At 43.6% G+C, this 26,936-nt stretch overlaps 1 protein-coding gene across 1 annotated transcript in view; it reads right to left on the bottom strand.

The window, feature by feature from the left end:
• LOC135699828 (transcriptional activator cubitus interruptus-like) overlaps positions 1-26,936 on the bottom strand; it is a 304,306-nt gene that overhangs the window by 167,154 nt on the left and 110,216 nt on the right. The gene's annotated exons all lie outside the window — the stretch shown is intronic.

Genomic DNA, 26,936 nt, shown 5'->3' on the forward strand with positions numbered 1-26,936 from the left:
CACAATTTGCTGAATTTTGCTAAATTGCTTCAATGTTCAATGTTGCTGCAAAGTTCGATGAATTTCTACAAAGTTCGCTAAACTTCAACAAAATTGAAAGAACTTTTACAGAATTTGCTGAAGTTTTACGAAAGTACGAAATACTCTGAATTGTTGCAAAGTTCACCAAAGTTCTACAAAGTTCGATGATTTTTTACAAGCTTCGCTAAGCTTCAACAAAATTCGAAGAACTTTAAAGTTCGCCAAAGTTTTCGAAGTTCGATGAATTTCTACAAAGTTCGCTACAGTTCAACAAAATCCGCAGAAATTTAACAAAATTCGCAGAAGTTAATCAAAAATACATTATTCTTTAAATTGCTTCAAAGTTTTTCAAAGTTCGATGAAATTCGACAAAGTTTGTTAAACTTCAACAAAATTCGCAGAACTTTTACAAAATTCGCTGAAGTTCAACGAAAATACAGAATTCTTTAAAATGCTTCAAAGTTCGCCAAAGTTTTACAAAGTTCGATGAATGTCTACAAAGTTTGCTTAGCTTCAACTAATTTCGTTGTAGTTCAGCGAAGTTTGCTAAGCTTCTACAGTGTTGGATGAACTTCTATAAAATTTGTTGAACTGCTCGTTAAAATGAACCCATGTCTTCAAATATGGCGTACCTGGGACTAGGAAATACAAGGTGACAGGTTCAGTTTTCACCAAACTGGGGGACATGTCTATCCATTATTTGGGTAGGTAGTTGCCGAAACAAAGAGTTAATAAACGAACCTTCCTGGCTGCAATAGTCGATGAAGCTGATGAGCAATTGTCTGCTTAGCAGTTCCACGCCGAACGATGAATCGATCTGATGCGACCTTCTCCGATTTGCATGAAACTTTGCTTTTTTTTGTTTTGGTGAACCTTTAACATTTAAGCCAATATTGTGGCATTTTGAACCTCGCAAAAATTGACTTCAAAACTGCGTATTTGAAATTTTTCAACAAATCATGACTCAAAACCATTACTTCCAATCAAGATTCCGTCTGAGACAAAGTTGTAGGAAAAAAAAATTCCTTTTCAGAAAAATATACACGGTTAAGAAATGTCAAGTAATTTTGGGTAAACAATCCAAAAAAAGGGTTGAAAACTTAAATAATTGAAAATGATCTAATTATTAAAAATTATATTTCTTTGAAAATTTCATAAAAATAGGCACTTAAAAATTAACAAAAATCATAGAACAACAACTTTTAGAGAATTTTCTTAAAACATTTTTTTGTTAATTCAGAAAACCACTTTTTAGACTATCAATATTCTTTTCTGAGCGGAAATTTGATTAAAAAAATTATAAACAAAAAGATCTAACATTTGACCAAATGTTCCTGTTAATTTTTTAGTGTGCAGCTTGAAATTTTCACAAAAAATAAAATTTTTTGAACAGGGTGTTTTTTTGCTATTTAAGTCTTTACGACTTTTTAGCCAAAAGTACTTATTTTTTTTACAGTGTACATTTTTGCTGAAAAGAAATTATTTTTTCCTACAACTTTGTTTCAGACGTCATTTCGATTGGTAGTTACATTTTCGAGATAGGAATTGATGAAAAATTTCAAAAACGCCATTTTGAAGCTCTTTTTGCAAATTTTAGCTCAAATGTGAACGGTTCACCACAACAAACAATTGGGCAAAGTTTCATACAAATCGGAGAAGGTCGAGTTTGAATTTTTGTTTTTTGCTATTTGGCCTGGAATGCTCTGCTGTAGTTCCAAATGTGAAAAGTGCTTACCTGTAAGAAAACGAAAGGAGAGAGAAAATACATGATTAATAACAAAGAAATACGAAATATCATATCAAATAGGTGAGTAAAGGATATTCAATGTGGACTAGCTAAATGTATACAAACTGTACTGACTAAAAGGCTATCTAGTGAAGTACTGTGAATTCACCAAAAATGGCTGCAGACTTTCCATCGATGTCCAGTGGACGTCGTAGAGTTAGGTCAAAATAGGCCACATTGAAGTTCCAATTCAGTCGCAATAGTAACACCATACACGCCATTTAAAAACTAGCCAAATTTGGGTAGAATCCACCCACTCATCGGTCAAAACTGAACCTACCCAAAAATTGGTAAACTATGTTCGGAGTGACAAGTTGACAAATGGACAACATCGACATGAATCCGATCGACTTTGTTCATTTGTCAACTTTTCACTCCGAACATAGTTTACCTATTTTTGGGTAGGTTCAGTTTTGACCGATCTGGGTGGATTCTACCCAAATTTGGGTAACCTTGAATTAGCGTGTACCAAATAAAATCTAGAGAAAGTTGTCAAATAGCCGGAACTGCGGTTGTAAACAATGACATCAAACCTAGATGAAAATTTCAAAGAGAGCAGTTCCACGCCAAATGAAGAATCGGAAAAACTTGACCTTCTCCGATTTACATGGAGCAATTGTTTCACATTTTTGCTAAAATTCGGCAAGTTTTGGATCTTGTTCTATTATCAAATTAACGTTCTACTTGTAGCACGGCAGCGGCACTCCGGATCGAAATGTCGTTTGAGACAAAATTTGTGAAAAATATAATGTTTTCCTGGGGCGATCCTATCTGTTTTGATCGATTCTCGTAATCGTATTTCTCTTCCATTGAAAGTTCAGCTTCAAAAACATTCCCTTGGGCTTTAGATAATAACTTCTATTATCAAACTGTGAGACGACAATAGCTCGTAATGCCTTACCGGCCAAATAGTGTGCATAGAGTCCTTCGTTCCCAAAACTTCACCCAAGCATCCGAAAACCTTTCCTATCATCGCGGGGAGCGCTTGCATTTACGTCCCGACACACACACACATTTCCTGGTAATACGACAAGCGACGACCATTAGCCCAGCAGAATAATAAAGTCATCTCGTGCGCCTTCCCGAAAACCGAAACAATCTAAATTGCACTCTTTGGAATTCCGGTTCGGCTCGGAAACAAAGGAGAGCAAAAACTGCCGGAGGCGACCGTCCGAGCAACCATTACGACACATTCTGCACACTGCACTGCACTCTTGCCCGGCAGGACACTTTCCATCCCTTCAGATTGTCCGTTTGCCTTAACCGCCTTCGTGCACATGATCATCATGTCACACATGTGACACGTTTGCAGTGCAGATTTTTTCCTAGAACGTCGTCGTCAGCCCGAATGGGGGATTTCGTTTCGTTCGCTCGCTCGCCTTTGAAGGTCATTCTTTTTCAAGTGTATTGTTTGAGCCTGATCTAGATCGCAGGCCCGCAGTCAATACCGAGAAAAGCCAAGATGGCTACTGTCGTCAGCATCGACGTTGTCGAGAAGATCGTTCAATCGTCCATTCGAATCGAACATCCTCACTTAATTAAGCAATTTGTATGTATCCCGAGTCGACGATGCCGGTGTCAAAGAATGTTAATTAGCATTTGCTGAACGCGGGCTGCGGCCGTCATGTGCGCACGGGTAGCGCAGCGCAGCGCTCAGCCGTGTTTTAGCTCCTAGCGACAATCGAATCAGCGCTTGTTTTATATTATCTATATTTTTATTCGGTTTTGATTTACTACAACCTCGTTTGGCCAGTCTCAGCCGACCACCAATTGGTCGTGCTAAATTTATTTGATTTGAATTAGTGCCTCATAAAAATGGGTGAGGAAGATACCACGTTTCTAACGGCGGCGAGCGCGGTTCAACCTGCTGGGCCTCATCGGCCCAGCTAGGATCGCTTGTTATAAACCTATTCAGCTCGCACCCAGATTTTTTGTTTTGAAAAATGACTCACATCGATTATCCCCGGCCAAGACCAACCAGCTTGGAATAAAGTCGTTACTGACTGCCAGCGTGCATCAACCCGCCGCCGCAGGTTGGGTGCCAATTAAAACGGCCCACCAAATCCGGAACCGGTTCCCGACGTCGTGTCGTCCGTTTTTACTCCGTTTCTAATCATCAACCCGTGTGTGTGTGTGTGTGTCTGTGAGAGATGAGGTGTGCTACGCTCTCTCAGGATAACGAGATTATCCGGTCTGAATTCGTTGATGGGATCTTGCCATCATCCCCCGCCTCCACCGCCGCCGTAACCAAATGAGAAGCAGCTGCGAAGCGGATGGCGGATTATCGGATTTATTTACCACTGGGAACCTGTTTCGATGGGAGCGAGATTCCCGAGAATGGTCGCAAATTCTTGGAATCCGCTGCGCGCGAAATCTTGACATAATGTATAACGAACAAGGCGAGACGCCCTTGAACAACAGTAGGCTGTGGCTGCACACAAGTAGGCAAAGGCACGCAGCCTAATTGAGTCATCCATGCAAGCAGGATTGCCGCCACCGGGGATGAAGACGACGACTAAAAGCCTTTTCCTGAGAACTGTTATCAGCACCTTCGGCGCGGCGACTGAGGTAGATAACTCTCTGGGAACTGGTTCCTCTTTGGAATTTAGATCGTTTTTTTTATGGGATCAGGATCGGAGGATGCGCAGGATGAGAGTTACGAGTCGGTTGGATTCATTCAGAACTGGAGAAACAATTCATTTTCAACGGGGAGAAAACAAATTTTTATGACTTGATTAGTTCTCTAACATTCTTTCGCTCTTTAATGGAACCACTGACTGGTCGCGGCTGGATCTGAGGACGGTTCGCTCTTAATTAGAGGCGTCATAAAGATGGTTGAGATATGCTTCCCCCATTCAACTGGCATCGCTAGAGGGAAGTTGTTCGGTTGATTGTTCCTAGTTTTGGGCCACTTGAGAACTCATCATGCCGCATCGGCCAAGCACGCATCAACTGTCAATACGCTTCAAACACCACCGAAACAATCGATTCATCCCGAGATTCGGGCACACGGTCATCAATCTTTTAACGACTCGTAATCTGATTACCGGGTGATCGTCCGGGTTGTCCATAATTTTCGCTGTGGAAATTCCACTTTCGGTCCCTCTTTGGGCGTAATCATTCTCCGCCGTAGTAGGGACGCGTCTGTCAGAGAAGAATTTTGATTTAATCAATCAAGTGTACGCGGAGTCCACACACACACACGTGTTTTGGTCAGTTGGTCGGCGGTGGACAATCATCATCATTAACGCCGGGCGAGCAACGGTATTTGACAGTTTGCGCTTTCACCGCCGCCCGCCGCAGCCACCGCGTCTCCGCGGTAAAGACTTCATAAATCTAAGCAAATACAAATAAAGTCCAACCAAGTTCCGCGGGGATATTTATGCTGCGGCAAAAGCATAACTAGCTCCGCCGACGAAGGCGAAGGGACAATTAGTCATAAGAGCGAGTGTGTACCGGCCGAGCAACGATCAAGTCGAACGATTGGAAACGCAGCCAGCCGCATGCCGCGCGTCGATGATAGATGAACGCCGCGCAGCTCGACTTGCAACAGGAGAAAAAATATATTAGCATTATAAATAATGCTCACATATGGGTTTAAGGTAAGTGCAAGCGCCGCTGCCGCCACCGCCAGCGAAGTCGGTTCACCAGTAAATCAAAAATCAGTTATACAATTTGACATTTTGCGAATGGCGCGCGTGTGTAAACAATTTCGCCGACGACGGACGCAGCCACTGTGCAACGCAACATTTTTGACATATCTGCAGGGCTGCGATCGCGATCGTTCCATAGCTGCGCAGCTTAAATCTGTCAAATATATCAGCTTGATGATGATGGTTATGATTATAGTTTTCGATCCAATCTCCGCCTCCACCGCCCTCCCACCGTACGGATTTAATTTATTTGTTTACACTCGCTCATCGCTGCTCATTCAGAAGCGCGCTTCTGTCTCGTAATCTCGTACGCTGATCGGCTGAACAGCCGCCCGACCGCCTGCTCCGTTTGCCGCCGCCCATCGCATACACTGTTGCCGGCCGCCATCGAGTGTGAGCGATAATTATATGGTGTGAAAATATGAAAATTAGTATGAAATTAAATTGTTCACTTGAACGCGATAGCGCAGTGCAAAAGTCGAGTGCGCACCCAGCGCTCTCGCGATGAACACACACTCACAGAGGGCCAGAGAGCCCTAGCTGTGCAGTTAATATAAACTGTTACAGTTTAGCACGCCACTAAATGCCGCTCTGCTACTGCTACTAGGGCGGTGGTTGAGCGGCTACCGGGGGCACCGCAGCAGTGGTCGCCATCGTAGTAGAAATAAATGCACGTCATTATACGATTTATTTATTTTTATTCATTCATTCATCAACTCGACTTACGCGATTCTTTTTGCCTCCGTTTCGCTGCTCTTCCGCTTCTCAAAGCGTTTTTGTGAACATTCTGATCGAAGACGGCGGCTGAAGAAAAAAAAAAGTTGACAGTCGGGAGCTGCCGCAGCCAGATAATCGGATTTGTCATAGAAATCCGTGTTTTTTTGTCCCTTGCCCAGCGATCAATCCTCCCCGCATTTACCTATTCCTATCGACGGATCGACGAAGCTAGAGGAGGTCAATCGCCTCGCGAGAAGAAAGCGATTTGCTTCTAATCAATCATGCTGCCACCCAGCCCTCCTTCTCCCTCTGCCGGACGCAGCCCAAAGACCGAAAAATCCACCTTCCTAATTACAGCGCTTACTTTGTTAAATCGTATTTCTTTGTTATTAATCATGTATTTTCTCCCTTCCCTTCAGGTGAGCACTTTTCACGTTTCTTACAATATTGGCAAGCACTGTGCAGCAGGCGATTACTCATCAGCCTCATCGCCCGGAAAGGGGTCACATAGAATAGAGTTGTCTACACCACCACCACTAGCACCACCAGGGCAGCCCAACCGCTGCCGCAGCAACCGAGAAGGTTCGTTTATTAAGACATTCAGCTTTCGGAGCCGGTTGTTGGTTGGTGGGCAGCAATCAACGCTACCACGATCGCAACGGCGAGACAGAGAGCGAGAGAGAGAGATAGAGCGGGCAAGGTGAGAGATTTATTGCCACTAATCACTAGACAACAACGCGTAGCCGCGCATGATGGGTAACCATCATCATCGTCGTCAGCCGTCCATGATCTCGCATATTCACGGTGGGCAAACTCCGCTCCCAGCGTGAGATTGATTGGATTTTCGACACGCCCGAAAGGGGGCGCTGCTGCTGCTGCAGCTCGATTTGGAGTTTCCCACCAATCGTGACGGGGCGGGGATGGGACTTCCTGATCGTTTGGTATAAAGTTGCGAACGTAGAGCTGGTAGATTTGCCAAATTGTTGCTGAGAATCGCAAGGAAGGACATGGAACTGCCTGAATTACGTAAAAACGATGGGAATTGGATGATAAAAAGTCTAAAATGACGTTTCCTACCGTTCAAACTTTGCCGGTGGGCAATATTTTTAGAATATAGAACCTTCTTGAAATTCTACTCATAAGTACCAACAATCAATACGAAACTATCGATTTTAAATTGGCTCACTATTGGTCCCAAGCAAATAGATTACCGTACCCCATTGTTGACGAAATTCTAGTACTACACTATGTTTGTTTTGATTCGCTTTGAAAGTTTGAGAGATATAATGAGTGGTTCGTGGATTTTCCTATGTTTTGAGGGGTGCATCGATTAGCTTGGGACCGAAGATAGTACCAGAGCTGAGCCAAAAAGTTGAGCACGTTTCTTCGGGACCTTCTGGTCTTAGAGTTACCTCTATGCAAGTACCTTTGAGTTCTCCTTACACATTCCTAAGACTGAACTCTCTTGGAACTACCTTGGAATCCTCCTCTCGATTCTGTTGGAAGTTTCCTTTGAATCCTACTCAGGAGTCCCTTGGCATTATACTCAGAACTACCTTGGAATTCTCCTTACGTTTCATCTGAAGTTCAACAGAACAAACTATAGAGGCTTTTGATTCAGTTTCCATTGAAATTCTGGCCCTTATTGCGGGTCTCACTTCACGGTGAAAACGGTGAAGTGATTGCCGTGTAAATCAAATGGGAATCACTTCACCGTGAGTGATAAGTTGTCACTTCACCGTGAAGTGATATCGGTAATAAGGGCCTCTGTCAGACAATCTGATCAGATGTGGACTTTCTGCAGTTTTAAATCATTTCTTGTACAATTTGTAGTCAGAAAAGCAAATGAGCTTTTCTCTTGGACAACTGACAATTTTCAGAATTAGTTACAAGGCTCATGCATCAGCCCTCTTCTTTATAACTTGTATGTCAAAGATATCGACAACTGTTTGGCAGAACAATGCACGCTAAGACAACTTGCAGATGACGGTGTGGTTTCCGTAAGAGGTTCACAAACCGTGGACTTGCAAGGACCATTTTCAAAGTTCCTTAGATAATTTCAAGCTGAACATTGCATAAGGTCCTAAGTAACATTTATCGATTCTCTTCGTCGACTTTCTCTTTCGTTAATAACTTGAGCAGATAACCGTTTCTTGTTGTGTTTGTCAAATAAGATGCTAGATAAAACCTTCTTTTATCGATCTGTGTGCTGAAAATACCTGGGTATGTCTTTACATGGCCGTGGGAATACAAAGAGAATCTGGTAATGCTACTTAGGACCTAATGCAATGTTCAGCTTGACTTGTCTTCTTGGGTTAGGAACCTAGGGATCGAATTCTCGCCCTGATCCTATCCTTTGACAATGTACCCCTCTAAACTCGGGCAAGCCGCGAGTATTCGGCCCAACTCCAACTAGACATAGAAATAAGTGAACTCTGTTTAAAACAATGAACAATGAATTGTCGGCTCCGTAAAGCTAACGCGATTGAGCCTTTCAAATAAACGAACTGGATAAAAACAGAAAAAAAAAAACTTGAAACGAACCTTCATATTTCACTTCAAGTTGTCCTTACAATTCTTAAAATTATCCCCAAGGGGCTGTTCATTAGCTACGTAGACAGTTTTTTTTAGGATTCTTGACCCCCCTTCCTCTGTGTAGACAATTGTCCATACAATTTTTTTTTAAATTTGTATGGGCCGTGGATAATTCACAACCCCCCCCCCCCCTCACATGTCTACGTAGTTTATGGACAGCCCCTAAGGTATCTTGAACATTCTGACCAAATGCATTCATTAAAGTCCATAAGGTGAGTAACTTTTACAAGGACCTTATTTACTTTTAAAATCCGGGTTCTTAGACGTATTTAACTTTTAATTTCGTTCCAGATGCTTGAAAATTAAGTTTAAAGTTCTATGTTTCAAATCTGTAGACATTAGTCATGATTCAGAACCCTCAAAAAAATCAAGCTGAACATTGCATTAAGTCCTTAGTAAAGGGTGATACGGTCAAAATTTGGTCAATATCAACTTGACGTATTTCTTTCAATTTTGCATTTAAAAAACCTGAACACCCCTCATTTTGAAGGTGTGTGTGTGTAGAATGTTGCTCCTATTTTGATTTTGAAATTCACTCTTCAGTTGTCAAAATGCCGTCCAAGCAAGAAGAGCAGCGTATCAAAATTTTGCTCGCGCATCGCGAAAATCCGAGCTACTCGCACGCAAAGTTGGCAAAATCGCTAAAAGTTGCCAAATCAACCGTTACAAATGTAATTAAAGTGTTTGAGGAACGTTTGTCGACAGCCAGGAAGTCTGGATCGGGGGGAAATCGAAAACCGGAAGCCGCTGAGACGACAAAGAGAGTTGCCGGTAGTTTCAAGCGAAACCCTAACCTCTCTCTCCGAGATGCCGCAAATAAGCTGGGTGTATCGTCTACAACCGTGCATCGAGCCAAAAAACGAGCCGGACTATCGACTTACAAGAAGGTAGTGACTCCAAATCGCGATGATAAACAAAATACGACGACCAAAGCGCGATCCCGGAGGCTGTACACGACGATGCTGACGAAGTTTGACTGCGTGGTAATGGACGACGAAACCTACGTCAAAGCCGACTACAAGCAGCTTCCGGGACAGGAGTTTTATACGGCAAAAGGAAGGGGAAAGGTAGCAGATGTTTTCAAGCACATGAAACTGTCAAAGCTCGCAAAGAAATATCTGGTTTGGCAAGCCATCTGTACCTGTGGCTTGAAAAGCAGCATTTTCATAGCTTCCGGGACTGTCAACCAAGAAATTTACGTGAAAGAGTGTTTGAATAAACGTCTGCTGCCTTTCCTGAAGAAACACGGTTGTTCCGTACTGTTTTGGCCGGATATGGCATCTTGCCATTACGGTAAAAAGGCCATGGAGTGGTACGCCGCCAACAACGTGCAGGTGGTTCCGAAGGACAAGAACCCTCCCAACACGCCAGAGCTCCGCCCAATTGAGAAATACTGGGCTATTGTCAAGCGGAACCTAAAGAAGACCAAAAAAACTGCTAAGGGCGAGCAGCAGTTCAAGGCAAACTGGCTTTCTGCGGCGAAGAAGGTGGACAAGGTGGCTGTACAAAATCTGATGGCAGGGGTCAAGCGTAAGGCCCGGCAATTCGGATTTGGAAAAGCGGAAGCCTAACTGAATATTTTTCCTGAATTTTATACTAATTGAACTTGAAAAAGAAATTTAATTTGATTTTTTAAATAAACGATTTCACCGATTTACACGCGTTTTCCTTTGACCAAATTTTGACCGTATCACCCTTTAACATTGACAGATTCTTTCCACGCATCTAATATGACAAACACAACAAGAAACGGATATGTGCTCAAGCTATTAACGAAAGAGAAAGTCGACGAAGAGAATCATCGATCAATGTTACTTAGGACCTAATGCTGTGTTCAGCTTGAACTCAAGTTTCAGAATTTACGTTTTTACATGCAAAATTGCAAATCGGAGAAGGTCGAGTTTTTCCTATTCGTCATTTCCAGAGTGTAGCCGGCACCCGTGGTGTAGTGGTAAGCGTGACTGCTTTCTCACCCCAGTGGGTCTGGGTTCATTCCCAGCCGAGGTCGGTGGGATTTTTCTGAGGCATAAACATCTCTGGACACGTCTTCCTTCGGAAGGGAAGTAAAGCCGTTGGTCCCGGCCCATGTGTGTTGAATTGAATGGGTGCGATATCCTACGCAGGTGTGGAAGCTGCCTTCCTGCACATTCGATTGCCGTCAATGGATGGCAATCGATGTCCGTCGGTGATTGGCACTAGATTGCGGAACAGAGACCGACGTTAAATAAAGGAAAGAACATTTCCGGAGTGATTTGAGATTTGGGCGTAATTGCATTTGTAAACAAACACTTAAATCGCCGATTTCTCGCGAATCAAAATTCGATCTCAAAAACTAATAACAATATCAGGTAGAGGAATGATTCATCCACCATTTGGTTTTGTTAGTTTACAATATTGGTCTGTTATTCACGAGAATTCGGCGATTGACGAGTTTGTTTACAAAAGCACTTACGCCCAAATCTCAAATCACTCCGGATTTGGCGTGGAACTGCTCCACTGCCTTTAAACGTCAATTTTTCTCGAATCAAAACACACCATCCGAAAGAGCAAACTTTGCTAAAGATCAAACGCTGCTCTTTATTTGCCTGAATGAATCTTAAGCCTCAAGATGTTGACGTCTAAAGACATTGTTTACATTTTCATCTTGTGCTTTTCTGAAATCTTACTCCTGGAATAGGCGGAAAATGTTCAAAAATCCCTCAGCTCGAACAATTTGTTCGATCTAGTTCGTTTATTTGGAAGGCTCAATCGTGTTAGCTTTACGGAGCCGATAATTCATTGTTAAATTTAATACCTTTTCGTTCAGAACTAAACACACTAGGATTATAGGTACTAGTTATGGTTAACGCACACACATACTGTTGGGTGCATCGCCTGACTAACCTAAAAAATGTATGTAAATGAGCTTGACAGTGATTTCTTATGATTTTCACTAATACGCTCTCGCATATCGCCCAAATACAACCGGACGCTAGGGGCAAAACATTGTAAAATTTCGATCTAATAGGGTAGAGCGCTACTTCGTCTTAATCGCCCATTTCCGTTCTATCGAGCAGAAAACATCAGTATAATCAATAATTTCACCGTTCACAAATCAGTAATACGTTTGTACCGATGCGTTAGTTCACAAGCTACAACACAAAGCCTATTAAAGGGCGTAAAGGGTGGAACGTTCAAAAATTGGTCAATCATGATTAAGTGTTTGAAGGTTATTGTTTAAAGGATCAAACTGTATTTCTTTTTGAAGTTCAATGACTATTAAATACAGGAACATTATTTGATTGGGATTCCGATTTTCCAAATGTGAACTGTTGGGCTTTACGTTTCACATCTTCTGTCAGATTTTGTACCACTGTTGTATCAATCTTATCTGATGCTGAACGTCAATTTGCTTTAAACTGTTTCTCATTTCCAACTGTTTTCTGAATTTTCTTGAGGTTTCGCTTAACGATTGCCCAATGTTTTTCAATTCGGTGCATCTCCGGCGAGTTTGGAGGGTTTTTGTCCTTGAGTACGACTTCCACGTTGTTGGCGGTAACCTATTCCTGAGCCATTTTCCCGTAGTGACAGGAAGCGAGGTCTGGCCAAAACAGCACGGACAGTGTTTCTTTAAAAAAGGCAACAATCATTTTTGCAAACAGTTCTTGTCATAAATATCTTGATTGACAATGTGTCACGAAAATTTCGCTTTTCAGCCCACAGGTGTAAATCGCATGGAACTTTGACAACTTTTTCTGCTTAAACTTATCTTGAACCTTTTCTTTTCCGGTAGCCATGTAAATTCTTAACCTGGGAGCTGCTTGAAATCCGCTTTGACGTATATTTCACCGTTCATTATAAAGCAATCAATCTACGTGGGAATAATTTGGATTTCGCTAATGCGCGAGTAAAATTTCGATGCCATTTTGACATCTGCATGGAAAACGGCAAAAACAAACGCACAGACCTACAAAATGAGGGGTGTTCAAGTTTTTTAAATGCGTGATTTAAAAAAAAATCGTTAAATTTGAGTCGACCAATTTTTGGCCGTTCCACCCTTTATTGTGTGAATATTTACGCTCATTGTTCTCAAAACAAAAGAAGCGCACCTAGCGAAATCGCTTTTTCTACCGTCATCCGTAGGACGAAGAAAATCCAATGGTGTTTCAATGTAGGACGTAGGACGAATTTGGAATCAACAAGCAGTGTTAGATTTTTAACAATATCTCAACAATGTTTGGCTCTTTATCAAATTCAACGGTACTTATGGAAAGAGGTAAAAATTTAGAAGTCATTTTTGATAGAAACATTCTTTTTATTTTTAAAGAGGGATAAAGCGTGGGTTGTGCTTAGTAGGACGGAAATTAGATCAAAAATCCTACTGATTTGGTTTTTGGGTTTCCCTTTTGATCAGTGTTCTATTCTGTTAAACTCAGAGCACGCGAAACGCAAGCCACGAATATTTTGATAGCAAACGTTCCCACGGAAGGTAAAGCACTCTAGTGAAAATATGAACTACTGTCCACGCTGTCATCACATAAAAATGAAGAATGTGTTGTTCCAATCGTGCAAAGCAGTACTTTTTGACGGTTCGCTTGGACGTCCATACTTTTACGTAGAAGACCCCTTATAAAAAAATACCATACCCGAATGATAACCAAAATGATAGAACTATTCCACAAATGGTTTGGATGATAGCCTGAACACGTCGTTAAGCAAACTAACCATACAAATTGTATTAGGAGGTAACAGAAGGAGGTTCGAACCACTTTCGACCGCTGCCAACGAAAGTTCCTGAAGGTTTTTCTGAATTCTCGACAGAGGAGGTTCCAGTCGATTCCGATAGAGACAAAAGAACTGATGGATTTCAGCGAAGTTTTCTGACGTCGACGAAGGAGCTTCCAGTCGATTCTGGTGGAGATTTCGGATGCTCGGAGATCCGGTAGATTTCGGTGAAATTTTCAGACGTTGTCGACGGAGCAAGTTCCGCAGTTGATTGCGGTGGAGATTTTCGATGCTGCCAACGAAAATTCCGGTGGATTTTTTTTTTGTATTATCGACGGAGCAGGCTGTAGGCGATTTCGGTAAAGATTAGCGATGTTGCCAACGAAATATCCGATGGATTTTTCTGCCGTTGTCGACGGAGGAGGTTTCATTCAGTGCCGGTGGAGATTTTCGATGCTGCCAACGAAATTTCCGGTTGATTTTTCTGAATTTTCGACGGAGCAGGTTCCAGTCGATTCCGGTGATGATTTTTGATGCTACCAAAGGTGAATTTTCTGATTTCTCGACGGAGCAGGTTCCAGTCGATTCTGGTGGATCTATCTGAAATGACGACGGCGCCGGTTGCAGTTGATTCCGTTGGAGATTTTCGAAGCTGCCAATGGTATGGTTGCTCTGCACTCTCAGCGGAGCATTTGTAAATTTTTGTGGAGATTTTTGACGTGATGAAAGTTCCCCACCAGAACCGACTGAAACCTGGCTCCGTTGGAACCTCCTCCTTCGGCAATGTTAGAAAACTTCGCCTCAACCCACTGGAATTTTTTGCTTGCAGCATCGAATATCTCCACCGGAATCGACTGGAACCTCCTCCGTCGACAACTTGAGACAAATCTACTGGAACCCTCCCGTGTCGAAAATTCAGAAAAATACACCGGATTTTTCGTCGGCAGCATCAAAAATCTCCACCGGAATCGACTGGAACCTACTCCATCGAGAATATGGAATCTACGTGTGGATCGGTTGTGTTCGATCTTGCGAATTTGTGATTTATGTAGACTTGCAATATCGGACGGGCTAGCCGGCTGACGGTGACCGATCCTGCGAATGGCGGCGGAACCAACTGGCGATTGATGCAGACTAACAATGGTCATGACCTCAGTAAGTAGATTGGACGGTCTTGGTAAGTGTTTTTCTTGGAGAACGGCGTTGTCCTCGTTCAGTTCAGCAGACCATTCCTTAGCGATGAAATCTACCCGTGGATTGGATGGCCTTGCTGACTGACGATGTTCGACCCTGCGAATTGCGGAGGAACCAACTGGTGATTGGGGCAGACTAATGTTTAACTCATCAGGTATATTTGACGGTCTAGCTAGTGGCTCGTGAATGGTGTTGTTCTGAGGCATCGTATGGACTAGCTTTCCATACATGTTCGATTGTGCGCGTGATATTTGGCCCATTCGGGTATGGTGTTAGAATCAACTGATGACTGGCGGTGGGAGTTAACGATCAATAGCGGTGCGGCTTCTTCCTTCTTCTATGGATGCCCATGTGGGCTGCAGATCTCTGCTTGCAGGCAGCCTTTCGTTGTGTACTGGAGAACAATGTTGAACGCCACTCGTCGAAAGCACTGCTGCTGATGCCGACGACCAGACACCACCACACACGGTGATTGAAACTGAATCCGATTAGCGGTTGAGGCCAACCTTGATAGCTAGCTGCTTGCGGGGAGCCTTTCGTTGTGTACTGGAGAACCGTTTGGTGATACAGGATGGAATTCAACTTTGAAATCTGTGTTAGGGAAATCGCTTTTCGCAGGCAATTGGTGATAATTTTAATTATCTTAGCAACAATTGCACATTCGTGAAATTTTCAATAGTGACATTTTGCAAAAGTCTTAAACAGATGCGTAGAAATATTTCTGATCGATTGGTGATAAAATTATTGAAATTGGTCCAGGGGCAGCTGAGTTATTAACGGTCAAAATCTTTCATAATTTTGTTACATGTTCCATTTTCGGTTTTCACAAAGTGTACCCCCATATAGAAATCACAGACGTAGTCCTACGTCAACATTTCATTTGATGTTGTAGAGGATCCTGATAGTTTCGTGTCCCCGCAGCTGTCTCTTTCCCTGACATCGCATATGCAACACAAGGGTTCCCGCTGAAATCCTACGCGGTGAGAACAGGAATTTGCATAGGCTCAGAAAATCATCTCCACATATGCAACATTCGTAAGCAAGAGGGAACAATCCGTTTTTAAACCGAAGATTTCATTGTTGTTGCATTTCCATTGCATTTAATGTGGTTATCATCAACTTAATCTGATTTTAGATCACAGATCACAGTTTACTTTAACTTGGTCGTTAGACAAGGTCCTTCACTACAATGTTTATACAGCTGCTTGTCCCCGCTTAGCTCAAAGGCGGGAGCTAAAAACATTCATTGTTTGCCCCATTTTGGCCGATAAGGCTATCAACATTAATTTACAACTTCATTACCGACTAGAAGCGCTTTACTCTATTAATTACCGAACCCTTGTTTATGTTTCCATGGGAAACCGTCAGCCACTGCTGCAGTCGATAATGTTTCCAGGAAAAGCCATCATACCCGGGGACCCTCTATCGGCACAACAGAACACAACCACCTGCACTGTTCTACGGAGCGAACGGGAGCATCCTCCCTTTATAATACATAGCGCTCAACTGTTTACAAATTTTAATTGCATCGCTCAGAAATTCACCGCCGCGTAACCAACTTTATTAACACCAATAAATGTACCTTTTATGCATAAACATTCTCACCCGAAGTTTACACCTGTCCCAAGGATCCATACCCAAAAAGCCGACAACCAAGCTCCTCCACACCTCCGGTTCCCACTCCACCACCCGGTGTTCCACATGTTCCGTCTAATCCGAAACGGCATTTAATGGCTATAAAACATAAAATTTTAAGCCCCATAAATTATGAAACAAATTACAAACCGAGCCGAGGTCAACGTCTTTATACTCCCAGAAAAAAATAAAAGAAAGAGAAAGACTCCCCATATAATAGAAGAAAAACTATCATCATCGATCCCGAAGCGATGAGAAGCTAAAAAAAACGACACTTTCCGATCGGATCACTCTCCGTATTCCCAATCGGTCCCTCCAACCAACCAACCAACCAACTCTCCTCCTAAGAGCTATTCGGGCTTCACTATCGAATAAAGAACCACACTTTATCACTTCCCAATTCCACCTTTTTCGGTGGGAAATTACCTGCGGTGACAAGCTAGGGTTTTCCGCATTTACATACAAATCACAACCGAGACCGAGCGGCCGTCTCTCCGCTGCTTTGGGCTGTAATAAATGTCGTCAAAAAATGTCAGCCTGAGGCTTGGATGGTTGTTCCCTGAATGGAATAAATTATCGCGCGCGCATCGAACATAGCGCATATGGGTTTAAAGGCCTAGAAGAAGGAACCTATAGCCGGCCGAGATAATGGCAGCCACAGAGGATACCCCTGCGCATTCAGGCTCGGGCTGCCACCAGGAATGGATGAGGTGTCGTTAAGGCTTATTGGTTAGATTGGGGTTTTTTTTTTCGAAGGTAATTTTCTCTATTCGGGCCCAATCGGCTCTCGGATGGGGCATAAAATAAATTGTATTAATTTATAATATTAATAAGAGGAATTCAAGTTTAAGGTTAGGATCGGAGACGACGGCGGGCGAGGTGTCCAAGGGCTCTCGGTTACGTGCGTTGCGATAAGTAAGCGGTGAAGAGCGTGTGTTATGATGAGTCAAACCATTTATGGACGGAGACGGACGGACGGACGGACGCAGCCGCTTGAAGCTGTCAAAAGTTCGCGCAGCCCACACGACCAAAGTGGGGTTGTGAGTGGAGAGCGCGGTCAGTGATGAAGTAATCACACGCATGCATGGCGAGCTGCTGCTGATCTCTCGAGGTCTCTATTATCTTTCGGGGGCCTCACCTACTTCAACGTCGTCCCGCTTTTTTTTTCTTCCTCCGTCTACCGATGTTGTTGTTGTGATGTACTCGAGAGGGGTCTGACGTGGTTTCTTTCTTTCATCTGGACACTCACAGTTCGGGGCGAGATTCAATTCACAACTTTTTTGTGGCCTTTCAGCTTTTTCTAAGAAGATCCAGAAGACAGGCGGAGAGTGGCTAGCATCCAATGGAGGAGGGAAAGGAAAAAAGAGCTGTTGAATTGCAATTATCATAATTTCTATAAATATTATTATTCAAGCCGAATGATTTTCTCGAGTGGTCGTCCACTTGAAAATTCAACCATTCAATAGTGTCCGGCTCTTGGCGTAGATTTTCGGGCCCCTCGCTCCCGGCCCAGCAAAACAAAAAAAAAACTCCAGGGCCAGGGAAACCGTCGTCCACTCGATCATAATTTTCCTCGGCTTTGTTTCCTTCTTTTTCTCCTGCAGTGCAGAGGACAACGGGAGAATTTTTTTGTGTCTGCCCTGCCATTCGGGACCGTAGACAAAACAAAACACACGAGAATTGCCCTCTTGAAGAGATTGTGGTGATGGCCTTCAGCCTTCCGCTCCCCCGCCTGCTCGGATGAGGTTCAATCAACGACACAGATGAGAACGTTTAAAATCTTGACGCGCGAGCCAAAGACCGGAGGAGCCAACAGTGTGTCGTGAAGAGTGAGGAGCAAATATACTCCTATCTGGAACTCTCGGGGGACCTCGCGATCCCGAGTTGCGCGAAGGAAAAAACAAGATGTCATAAATCTTGAGGACCGACCGATGGAGACGACGACCAAGACGACGATGGCCTCTTGAGAGCAGAGCCCGGCTCTCGGCTCACTCGTTGTCGTCGTCGTCGTCGCCCTGGTCACGGTAATTAGAGACCACTCACTCAAATACGGGAACAGTGCAGAGCAGCAAAAAAAAAAAAAAAGAGAAACACAACCTGAAACTCCCAAAGGGTTTTCAATTCCGGACTGCGCGCGAGCGAGAAGAGTTCGCGGCCGGCTCATTACCGGGCTCTCTGGCGGGCGTAGTTGGAGAGCCCAGTTCCCGGGAAGAAAGGTAAATATTTGCTTAGAATTCCAATCTCGAGTCGGATGATGAGGATGACGAGCAGGAGGAGGTTGAGGACCGAGCAGACTGACAGCTCGGATTACGATAATTGAAGGTACATACCTAAGATGGACCGTGCGTCGCCCTGCTAGGAAAAAAAACTAATTGCTTCATTCCGAAGAACTCATCGCCGAGCAGCAATGACAAATGGAGTAATCAGATGGTTGTCACTAAAAAAAAAAACTGGAGTGAGCTCTAGGATGCTCTGGGAACTGTATTCGTTAAAAGAAAATTGATGGTGCCGAGTTGGTTGATTGGAGGGATGAAAATTAAATTAATTATTGAACTTGATCAAACATCGTCTGACCGTCAGACTTGATCAATATTCATATGACATCATTAAAAACATTTGATCAATTTAAAATAATGTTTAGACTTGATCAACAATCTTCTGACTTGATCAAGAATCTTCAAATTTGATCAACAATCAACTGATTTAATCAACAATTTTAGAATTTGATTGAACAATTTCTCGCATGATCAACAATCGTCTTAGTTGATCATCAATTTTCTGACTTGATCAAGATTATTTTAACTTGATCAACAATCTACTGATTTGACTATCTATCTTCTGAGTTGGCTTCATCTGAATTGCTAAATAAGTTTCTGATATGACCAACAATATTCTGACTTGATCAACAAATTTCAAACAAGATCAAGAATCTACTTATTTGATTAACTTGATTATGACTTGATCAAAATTCTTCTCAACTTGATCATAAATTTTCGGATTTGATCAACAATCTTCTCATTTTTTCATCATCCTTCTGCCATGATCGTGAATTTTCAGGCTTGATTCAGTCAGAAGGTTGTTAATCATATCAGAAAATGGTTGATCAAGTCAAGATAGTCCTGTTAAATCATAAGATTGATGATCAAGTCAGAAAAAAATCCTGTACAAGCCAGATGAGTTTTGATCATTTTATGAAGTCATAATATTGATCAAGTCTGAGGATTGTTGAACGAATCAGAAGATTATTGATCAATTTAAAATAATCTTCAGGCTTGTTGATTGCCAGTATTTCTCTTGCGATACCGAATGAGCTCTTTTGTTTCATCGGAAGCCCTCTTGTGATTCGCTTTTACGTGATCTTTCATGGAATTTTTTGGATTACATGTTAGGGATTCATCTCGGGATTCTTGAAATTCGCCGGAATCTTTTATGGAATTCCCCGGATTTTGATTTAGGAATCTCATTCGAAATTTTCCGGAGTCTTTTGGGATTGTCTCTACAATCCATAATCCCTTGTAATCTCACCTGGGGTTCGTTGAATCGCAATCTAGATTTACTGGATTTCGAGTTGGGATTCACCGGAAGCCCTCTTGAGAATCACTGGAATGCCTCTTGAAATTTACAGGAACTCCCAAGAGAATTCCTCTTGTGGAATTTTCCGAAATCCTTTTTGGAATTCTCAGGATTCCTAGTAAGCATTCTCCGGAGTCCATCTAGGGATTCGCAAGATTCGTTCCTAAAATTCACCTGAGCCTTTCTTGGGATTCATACGGATCCCTCTGGAATTTATTTTGAGAGTCTTTAATCTTTCTTGAGGCTCGTTTCCAATTCCTGTTGCTGGCATTTCCCTTAGGATGCACCGAAATTCCGCTCGGGTTTCACCGGAAGCCCTTTTGAGAATCGCTGGAATCGCTCTTGAGATTTATCGAGATCTTTCCCTCTTGTGATTCGCTTTTTCGCGATCTTTCATGGAATTTTTTGGGTTCCATGTTAGGAATGAATCTCGGGATTCTTGAAATTCGCCGGAAAATTTGATGGAATTCTCCGGATTTCTATTTAGGGATCTCATTTGAAATTTTCTGGAGCATGTTGGGATTGTCTCTACAATCCAGAATACCTTGTAATCTCACCTGGGATTCGTTGAATCGCAATCTAGATTTACTGGATTTCGAGTTGAGAATCACTTTTTGGAATTCTCAGGATTCATAGTAAAGATTCTCCGGATTCCATCTAGGGATTTGCAAGATTCGCTCTTAAAATTCACCTGAGTCTTTCTTGGGATTTATACGGATCCCTCTGGAATTTATTTTGAGACTCTTTAATCTTTCTTGAGGCTCGTTGCCAATTCCTCTTGCCAGCATTTCCCTAAGGATTCACCGAAATTCCGCTCCAATCTAAGGATTCGCAAGATTCGTTCCTAAAATTCACCTGAGCCTTTCTTGGGATTCATCCGGATTCCTCTGGATTTTATTTTGAGACTTTTTAATCTTTCTTGAGGCTCGTTTCCAATTCCTGTTGCTGGCATTTCCCTTAGGATGCACTGAAATTCCGCTCGGGTTTCACCGGAAGCCCTTTTGAGAATCGCTGGAATCGCTCTTGAGATTTATCGAGATCTTTCCCTCTTGTGATTCGCTTTTTCGCGATCTTTCATGGAATTTTTTGGGTTCCATGTTAGGAATGAATCTCGGGATTCTTGAAATTCGCCGGAAAATTTGATGGAATTCTCCGGATTTCTATTTAGGGATCTCATTCGAAATTTTCTGGAGTATGTTGTGATTGTCTCTACAATCCAGAATTCCTTGTAATCTCACCTGGTATTCGTTGAATCGCAATCTAGATTTACTGGATTTCAAGGTAGGATTCACCGGCAGCCCTCTTGAGAATCACTTTTTGGAACTCTCAGGATTCCTAGTAAAGATTCTCCGGATTCCATCTAGTGATTCGCAAGATTCGCTTTTAAAATTTACCTGAATCTTTCATGGGATTCATCCGGATTCCTCTGGAATTTAATGTGTGACTCTTTCATCTTTCTTGAGGCTCGTTGCCAATTCCTCTTGCCGGCATTTCCCTTAGGATTCACCGAAATTCCGCTCGGGTTTCACCGGAAGCCCTCTTGAGATTCGCTGGAATCGCTCTTGAGATTTATCGAGATATTTTATGGAATTTTCCGGGTTCCATGTTAGGATTCACCGGAATCTCTCTTGGAATTCACTGGAATCTTTCATGGGATTCTTTGGAATCTCGTATGGAATTCTCCGGATTTCTATTTAGAAATCTCTTCGAAATTCTCCGGAATCTCTGTTGGGATTCTCTGGAATCTTGAATCCCTTATAACCTCATTTAGAATTCATTGAATCCCAATCTAGATCTACTGGAATTTAAGTTGGAAATCACCGGAAGCTCTTTGGAGATTCAATGGAATGCCTCTTGGAATTTACAGCAATCCTACTGACAGAATTTTCCGATATCCCTCTTGGAGTTTTCCGGATTCCTGGTACTAATCCTCCAAAGTCCATCTAGGGATTCACAAGAATCCTTTTTAAAATTCCCCTGAGTCCTTCATGAGATTCATCCGGATCCCTCGGGAACCTGTTTTGCTATTTGCCACTTCCAAATGCACAGCTCTCACCGTCAGGCACGTGAACAACATCACCCACCGCTTGACGCTAATTCTTCCAAGGCGAATCAAATATGGCCCACAGTAATCAACGCCCACGAAAGTGAACGGTCTAACGTACGGTGTGACTCTTGCTACTGGCAATGGAGCTATACGAGGATTCATGGGAAAAGCTCGATAGACATTACACCACGTACATTTCCTGGTAACCCTTCGAACAATCGATGTCAAAGCAGGAATATAGAATCTATGCCGGATCTCATTAGTTACGGCTTCCCTGTTTGCATGTCCGTACCGTCGGTGATACGATTCAACTAGCAGCTGTGTTACGTAATGGCTTCTCGGCATAATAACAGGAAACTTTGTTGCATCAGATACTCCCCCGGTGCTGCGCTTATTCTACCGTCGACTCTCAGCAATCCCGCTTCGTCCAGAAACGGAGATAAATTTCGGAGCGGGCTATACTTCTCCAGCTTAACTTGTTGCTCTGGAGGAAGTGAACCGTTCTTCTGTATGGTCAGGATCTCATCCGGATGTTTCCAGTTGTATTTACCGCCACAAAGTAGTTTCCGCTTTCCGTTACTCTTGCCGAGATAGAATCATTTGGTCCGGAAGCTCCGTATGGAATCTTTTCCGGCATTTGGCGACGAACCGTAGAGCAAATGATACGCTTCTTTGTAGGCTCGCTATTCTTGAAAACCTACCGTAAGCAAACAGTGGTTTTGGTGCTTCACGATGGTGTGCATAAATTGGTCGTATTTCCTCCGTGGTATCAGGACTAGGTAACGACTTGGATGGCCACAACGCTTCTTCCTCGTGCAAGAATCCTGGTCCCCGAAACCATCTGCTGTCGTCTTCGAAGCAAGGTCCTTTGCCCCACTTAGTGGCTTCATCCGCTACGTTGAGGATTGACGGTACGTGTCTCCAATCGCCTAGGTTATTTTCCGAGAGTATTTCACTGATTCGAATAGCAACGAACTGTCCGTATTTTCTTTGATCCAACTGTATCCAGGAGAGCACTGTTGTTGAATCACTCCACATCACACGGCGACGTATTGGCAGCGTATGACCTTCAACAACTGACTTCATCAATCGGTACCATATCACCGCAGCTTGTACTTCTAGCCGTGGTACAAGGTTTTTAGTAGTGCTACTTTTGTCTTCGAGGAAATTAGAGCACACCGTACGCCTTCACGATCAACGATGCGAAAGTAAGCAACGGCAGCGTAAGCCGTCTCACTTGCATCCACGAAAACGTGAAGGTCCACACTCTCCAAACTGCTCGGCTCATAACCAGGAAAGTAGCACCGAGAGATTGCCACTGTGTTGATTTTATGAAGAATGGTCACCCATCGTTGCCAACGATCGTAGATCTGTTCAGGAATCTGCTCATCCCAACTCGTTTTGGTTCTCCAAATATCCTGGACAATACACTTTCCATGTACAACGAACGCCGCTACCAATCCGAGTGGGTCAAAAATACTCATAACTACACGGAGAGTTTCTCGCTTCGTTGGAATTCTCGTACCATCTAACAACGGTAGAGTTTCGTTCCGGAAGTTGATGTTGAAAGAGAAAAGGTCTTGTTCCGGCAGCCATACCATTCCGAGGATTCTTTCGGAATTTGTGTTCTTGTCGGCTATAAAGTTTTTCGAGTTCTGAGGAATTGGATCCCCTATCTGCTGAACGACATCTTTCGAATTGGATAACCACTTCCGGCTTTGGCATGAACGGCTTTTACCTTTTTTATCAGCTGAACCGCTTCTTCCTCGGTATCCACGCTGTCGAGGTAGTCGTCCACATAGTGGTTCTCCTGAAAAGCAACGGCAGCTCTGGGGTACTGCATTTTCCACTCTTCAGCGTTTAAGTTTTTTACGTATTGAGCGGAGCATGGAGAGCAAGTTGCTCCGAATATTACCACGTCCATCACGTAAACTTCCACCTGCTCCTCTGGTTCGTTACGGAATACGAATCGCAGAGACTGTCGATCTCGGGAACATCTGCATGAACATTTCCCGTATGTCTCCCGATATTGCTACCTCTCGTTGGCGGAAACGATACAAAACGGACAGAAGTGGTGTCAAAAGGTCTGGCCCCGTTAACATCATAGAATTCAGTGAAACTCCTTCGACCTTTGCCGCTGCGTCCCATACGATGCGAATTTTCCCTGGTTCATTCGGGTACCAAGTCCTCCTAGGGTCACTATTGACCGCCTCCTCTTCCGTCAATTTGTGTGCGTATCCTTTCGCTTGAGAGTCCATGATCTGCTGCTTAACGTTGTCGTACACCTCCGGCATCTTCGACAGCTTCTTCTCCAGGCATTTCATACGTTGCTCGGCCATAGACCGACTATCAGGAAACTCTATGTAATCGTACTTCCATAAGAGGCCCGGTTCGAACCTTCCTGATGGTGTGCGAACTGTTGTTTCCTTGAGAATTTGACGAGCTCGTTGATTGTCTTCTGATTCGATTGCAGGTACTGCTGATATTCCAATGCTTTCCACGTTGAAGAACCCCTTGACCAAATCGTGAAGTTCTTGATCTGGAGATCGCGCGCAGATATGAAGATGACGATACTCTTGGGGTACGTCAGGACCTTCAACATTACCGTAAAGCGTCCAGGCAAGTTTGGTTTTTGCAGCAACTGGTTCGTACTCTGCGCGTTATCTACGCCGATGAGAATACGGGGAACTGCATTCGTATAGCTTGCCACAGGAAGTCCCCGTAGATACGTGAACCTTTGTGCAAGCTGCTCAAACTGCAACGTTTGCGGTGGTAGATCAAGGTTGTCGACTGTTCGCAGGCCGTCAAGGGCATACACCTTTCCACCATCAACTCCTGAAATGCCTATGCGAATTAGTTGAGATTCTACTGCCGTTCTTCTGATGCTACCGGTCCATTGTAGACAAAGTGGTTCTACCTTGCCTTTAACTCCGAGCTCCTCCGCTAGCTCCTTCTCGACCAACGCGAATGACGAACCATCATCGAGGAACGCCAGGGTCTCCACTGACGCTTGCTTCCCGTGTATAATACATCTCGGCATTCACCGGAATTTCTCTAAAATCTTTCATGGGATGCCTTTAAATCGTGCATGGACTTCTTCGAGTTTCTATTTAGGAATCTCTTTCGAAATTTTTCGGAATTTCTATTGAGATTCTTTAGAATCCAGAAATCATTTTAATCTCATCCGGCATTCGTGGAATCTTAATCTAGATTTACTGGAATTCAAGTTGTGAAGCCCTCTTGAGATTTAATTTCAGCCCTCTTATATCATTTCACATTCCGGAAGCAAGAGATTTCTGGGGGCAGTAGAAATAACCAATATAACCAATAACCGGGAGAAATCGGTAAATAACTTTTGGGGTGATGTGGAAGAAATTTCCAGGGGAAAGTAGGAAGAAACTTTCATGGGATGATTAAATAAACTTCAGTTAGTTAAAGTTGAAAAATGTACATTCTGGTGGCCGTTTTAGATCACATAAAAGTTAAAAGTAGTTCCCGATTCCCAGGAATTACCGGGATGAGCCTTCAGTAATGTTTCTCCATTCTTGGGTAGCCGAAAATGGCTAGGACATGGAAACGACGTATTCAGGGTATCATCCAAACCATTTGTGGAATAGTTCTATCATTTGGGTAACCGTTCGGGTATGGTATTTTTATCAAGGAAGCTTAAGACACTGGGTAATTGCCAAGATTTGGGAGGAGGAGATATTACCGGAGGAGTGGATGGAAGGTGTCGTATGCCCAATCTACAAAAAGGGCGACAAGTTGGATTGCTGCAACTACCGCGCGATCACACTGCTGAGCGCCGCCTACAGGGTACTCTCCCAAACTCTATGCCGCCGCCTGTCACCATTTGCAAGAGAGTTCGTGCTAACACGGACCAAATTTGCACGATTCGGCAGGTTCTGCAGAAATGCCGCGAATACAACGTGCCCACACATCATTTGTTCATCGATTTCAAATCCGCATACGACACAATCGATCGAGATCAGCTATGGCAGATTATGCACGAGTACGGATTTCCGGATAAACTGACGCGATTGGTCAAGGCGACGATGGATCCAGTGATGTGCGTTGTTCGAGTATCGGGGACACTCTCGAGTCCCTTTGAATCTCGAAGGGGGTTACGGCAAGGTGATGGACTTTCGTGTCTGCTGTTCAACATCGCGTTAGAAGGTGTGATCAGAAGAGCTGGGATAGACACGAGTGGCACGATATTCAGGAAGTCCATCCAGCTCCTTGGCTTCGCCGATGACATTGACATTATGGCACGGAACTTTGAGAAGATGGCGGAAACGTACATCAGACTGAAGGCTGAAGCTAGACGGATTGGACTTGCCATCAACGCATCAAAGACAAAATACATGAAAGGAAGAGGTTCTAGGGAAGACAATGTTAGCCTCCAACCCCGAGTTCAGATTGACGGTGACGAAATCGAGGTGGTCGATGAGTTCGTGTATTTGGGCTCACTGGTGACCGCCGAAAATGATACCAGCAGAGAAATTCAAAGACGCATTATGGCAGGGAATCGTGCCTACTTTGGACTCCGGAGGACGCCCGGTCGAATAAAATACGCCGCCGCACGAAGTTGACTGTCTACAAGACGCTGATTAGACCGGTGGTCCTCTACGCCCACGAGACCTGGACTATGCTCGTGGAGGACCAACGCGCCCTTGGTGTTTTCGAACGGAAGGTGTTGCGTACCATCTAAGGTGGAGTGCAGATGGATGACGGAGCGTGAAGGAGGCGAATGAACCACGAATTGCACCAGCTGCTGGGAGAACCGTCCACAGTGCAAAAATTGGGCTACTACGGTGGGCTGGGCACGTCGTAAGAATGCCGCACGACGACCCAGTGAAAAAAATGGTTCTAGAAAGCGACCCAACAGGAACCAGAAGAAGAGGCGCGCAGCGGGCAAGGTGGATCGACCAAGTAGAAGGTGACCTGCGGACCCTTCGCAGACTACGAGGCTGGCGAACTGTGGCCATGGATCGAGTAGACATTTTAAAAG

The sequence above is a fragment of the Ochlerotatus camptorhynchus genome, unplaced genomic scaffold (assembly GCF_037179485.1).
Source record: "Ochlerotatus camptorhynchus isolate MF236.1 unplaced genomic scaffold, CSIRO-AGI_Acam_v1.1 ptg000010l, whole genome shotgun sequence".
In the NCBI taxonomy this organism is placed as follows: domain Eukaryota; kingdom Metazoa; phylum Arthropoda; class Insecta; order Diptera; family Culicidae; genus Ochlerotatus; species Ochlerotatus camptorhynchus.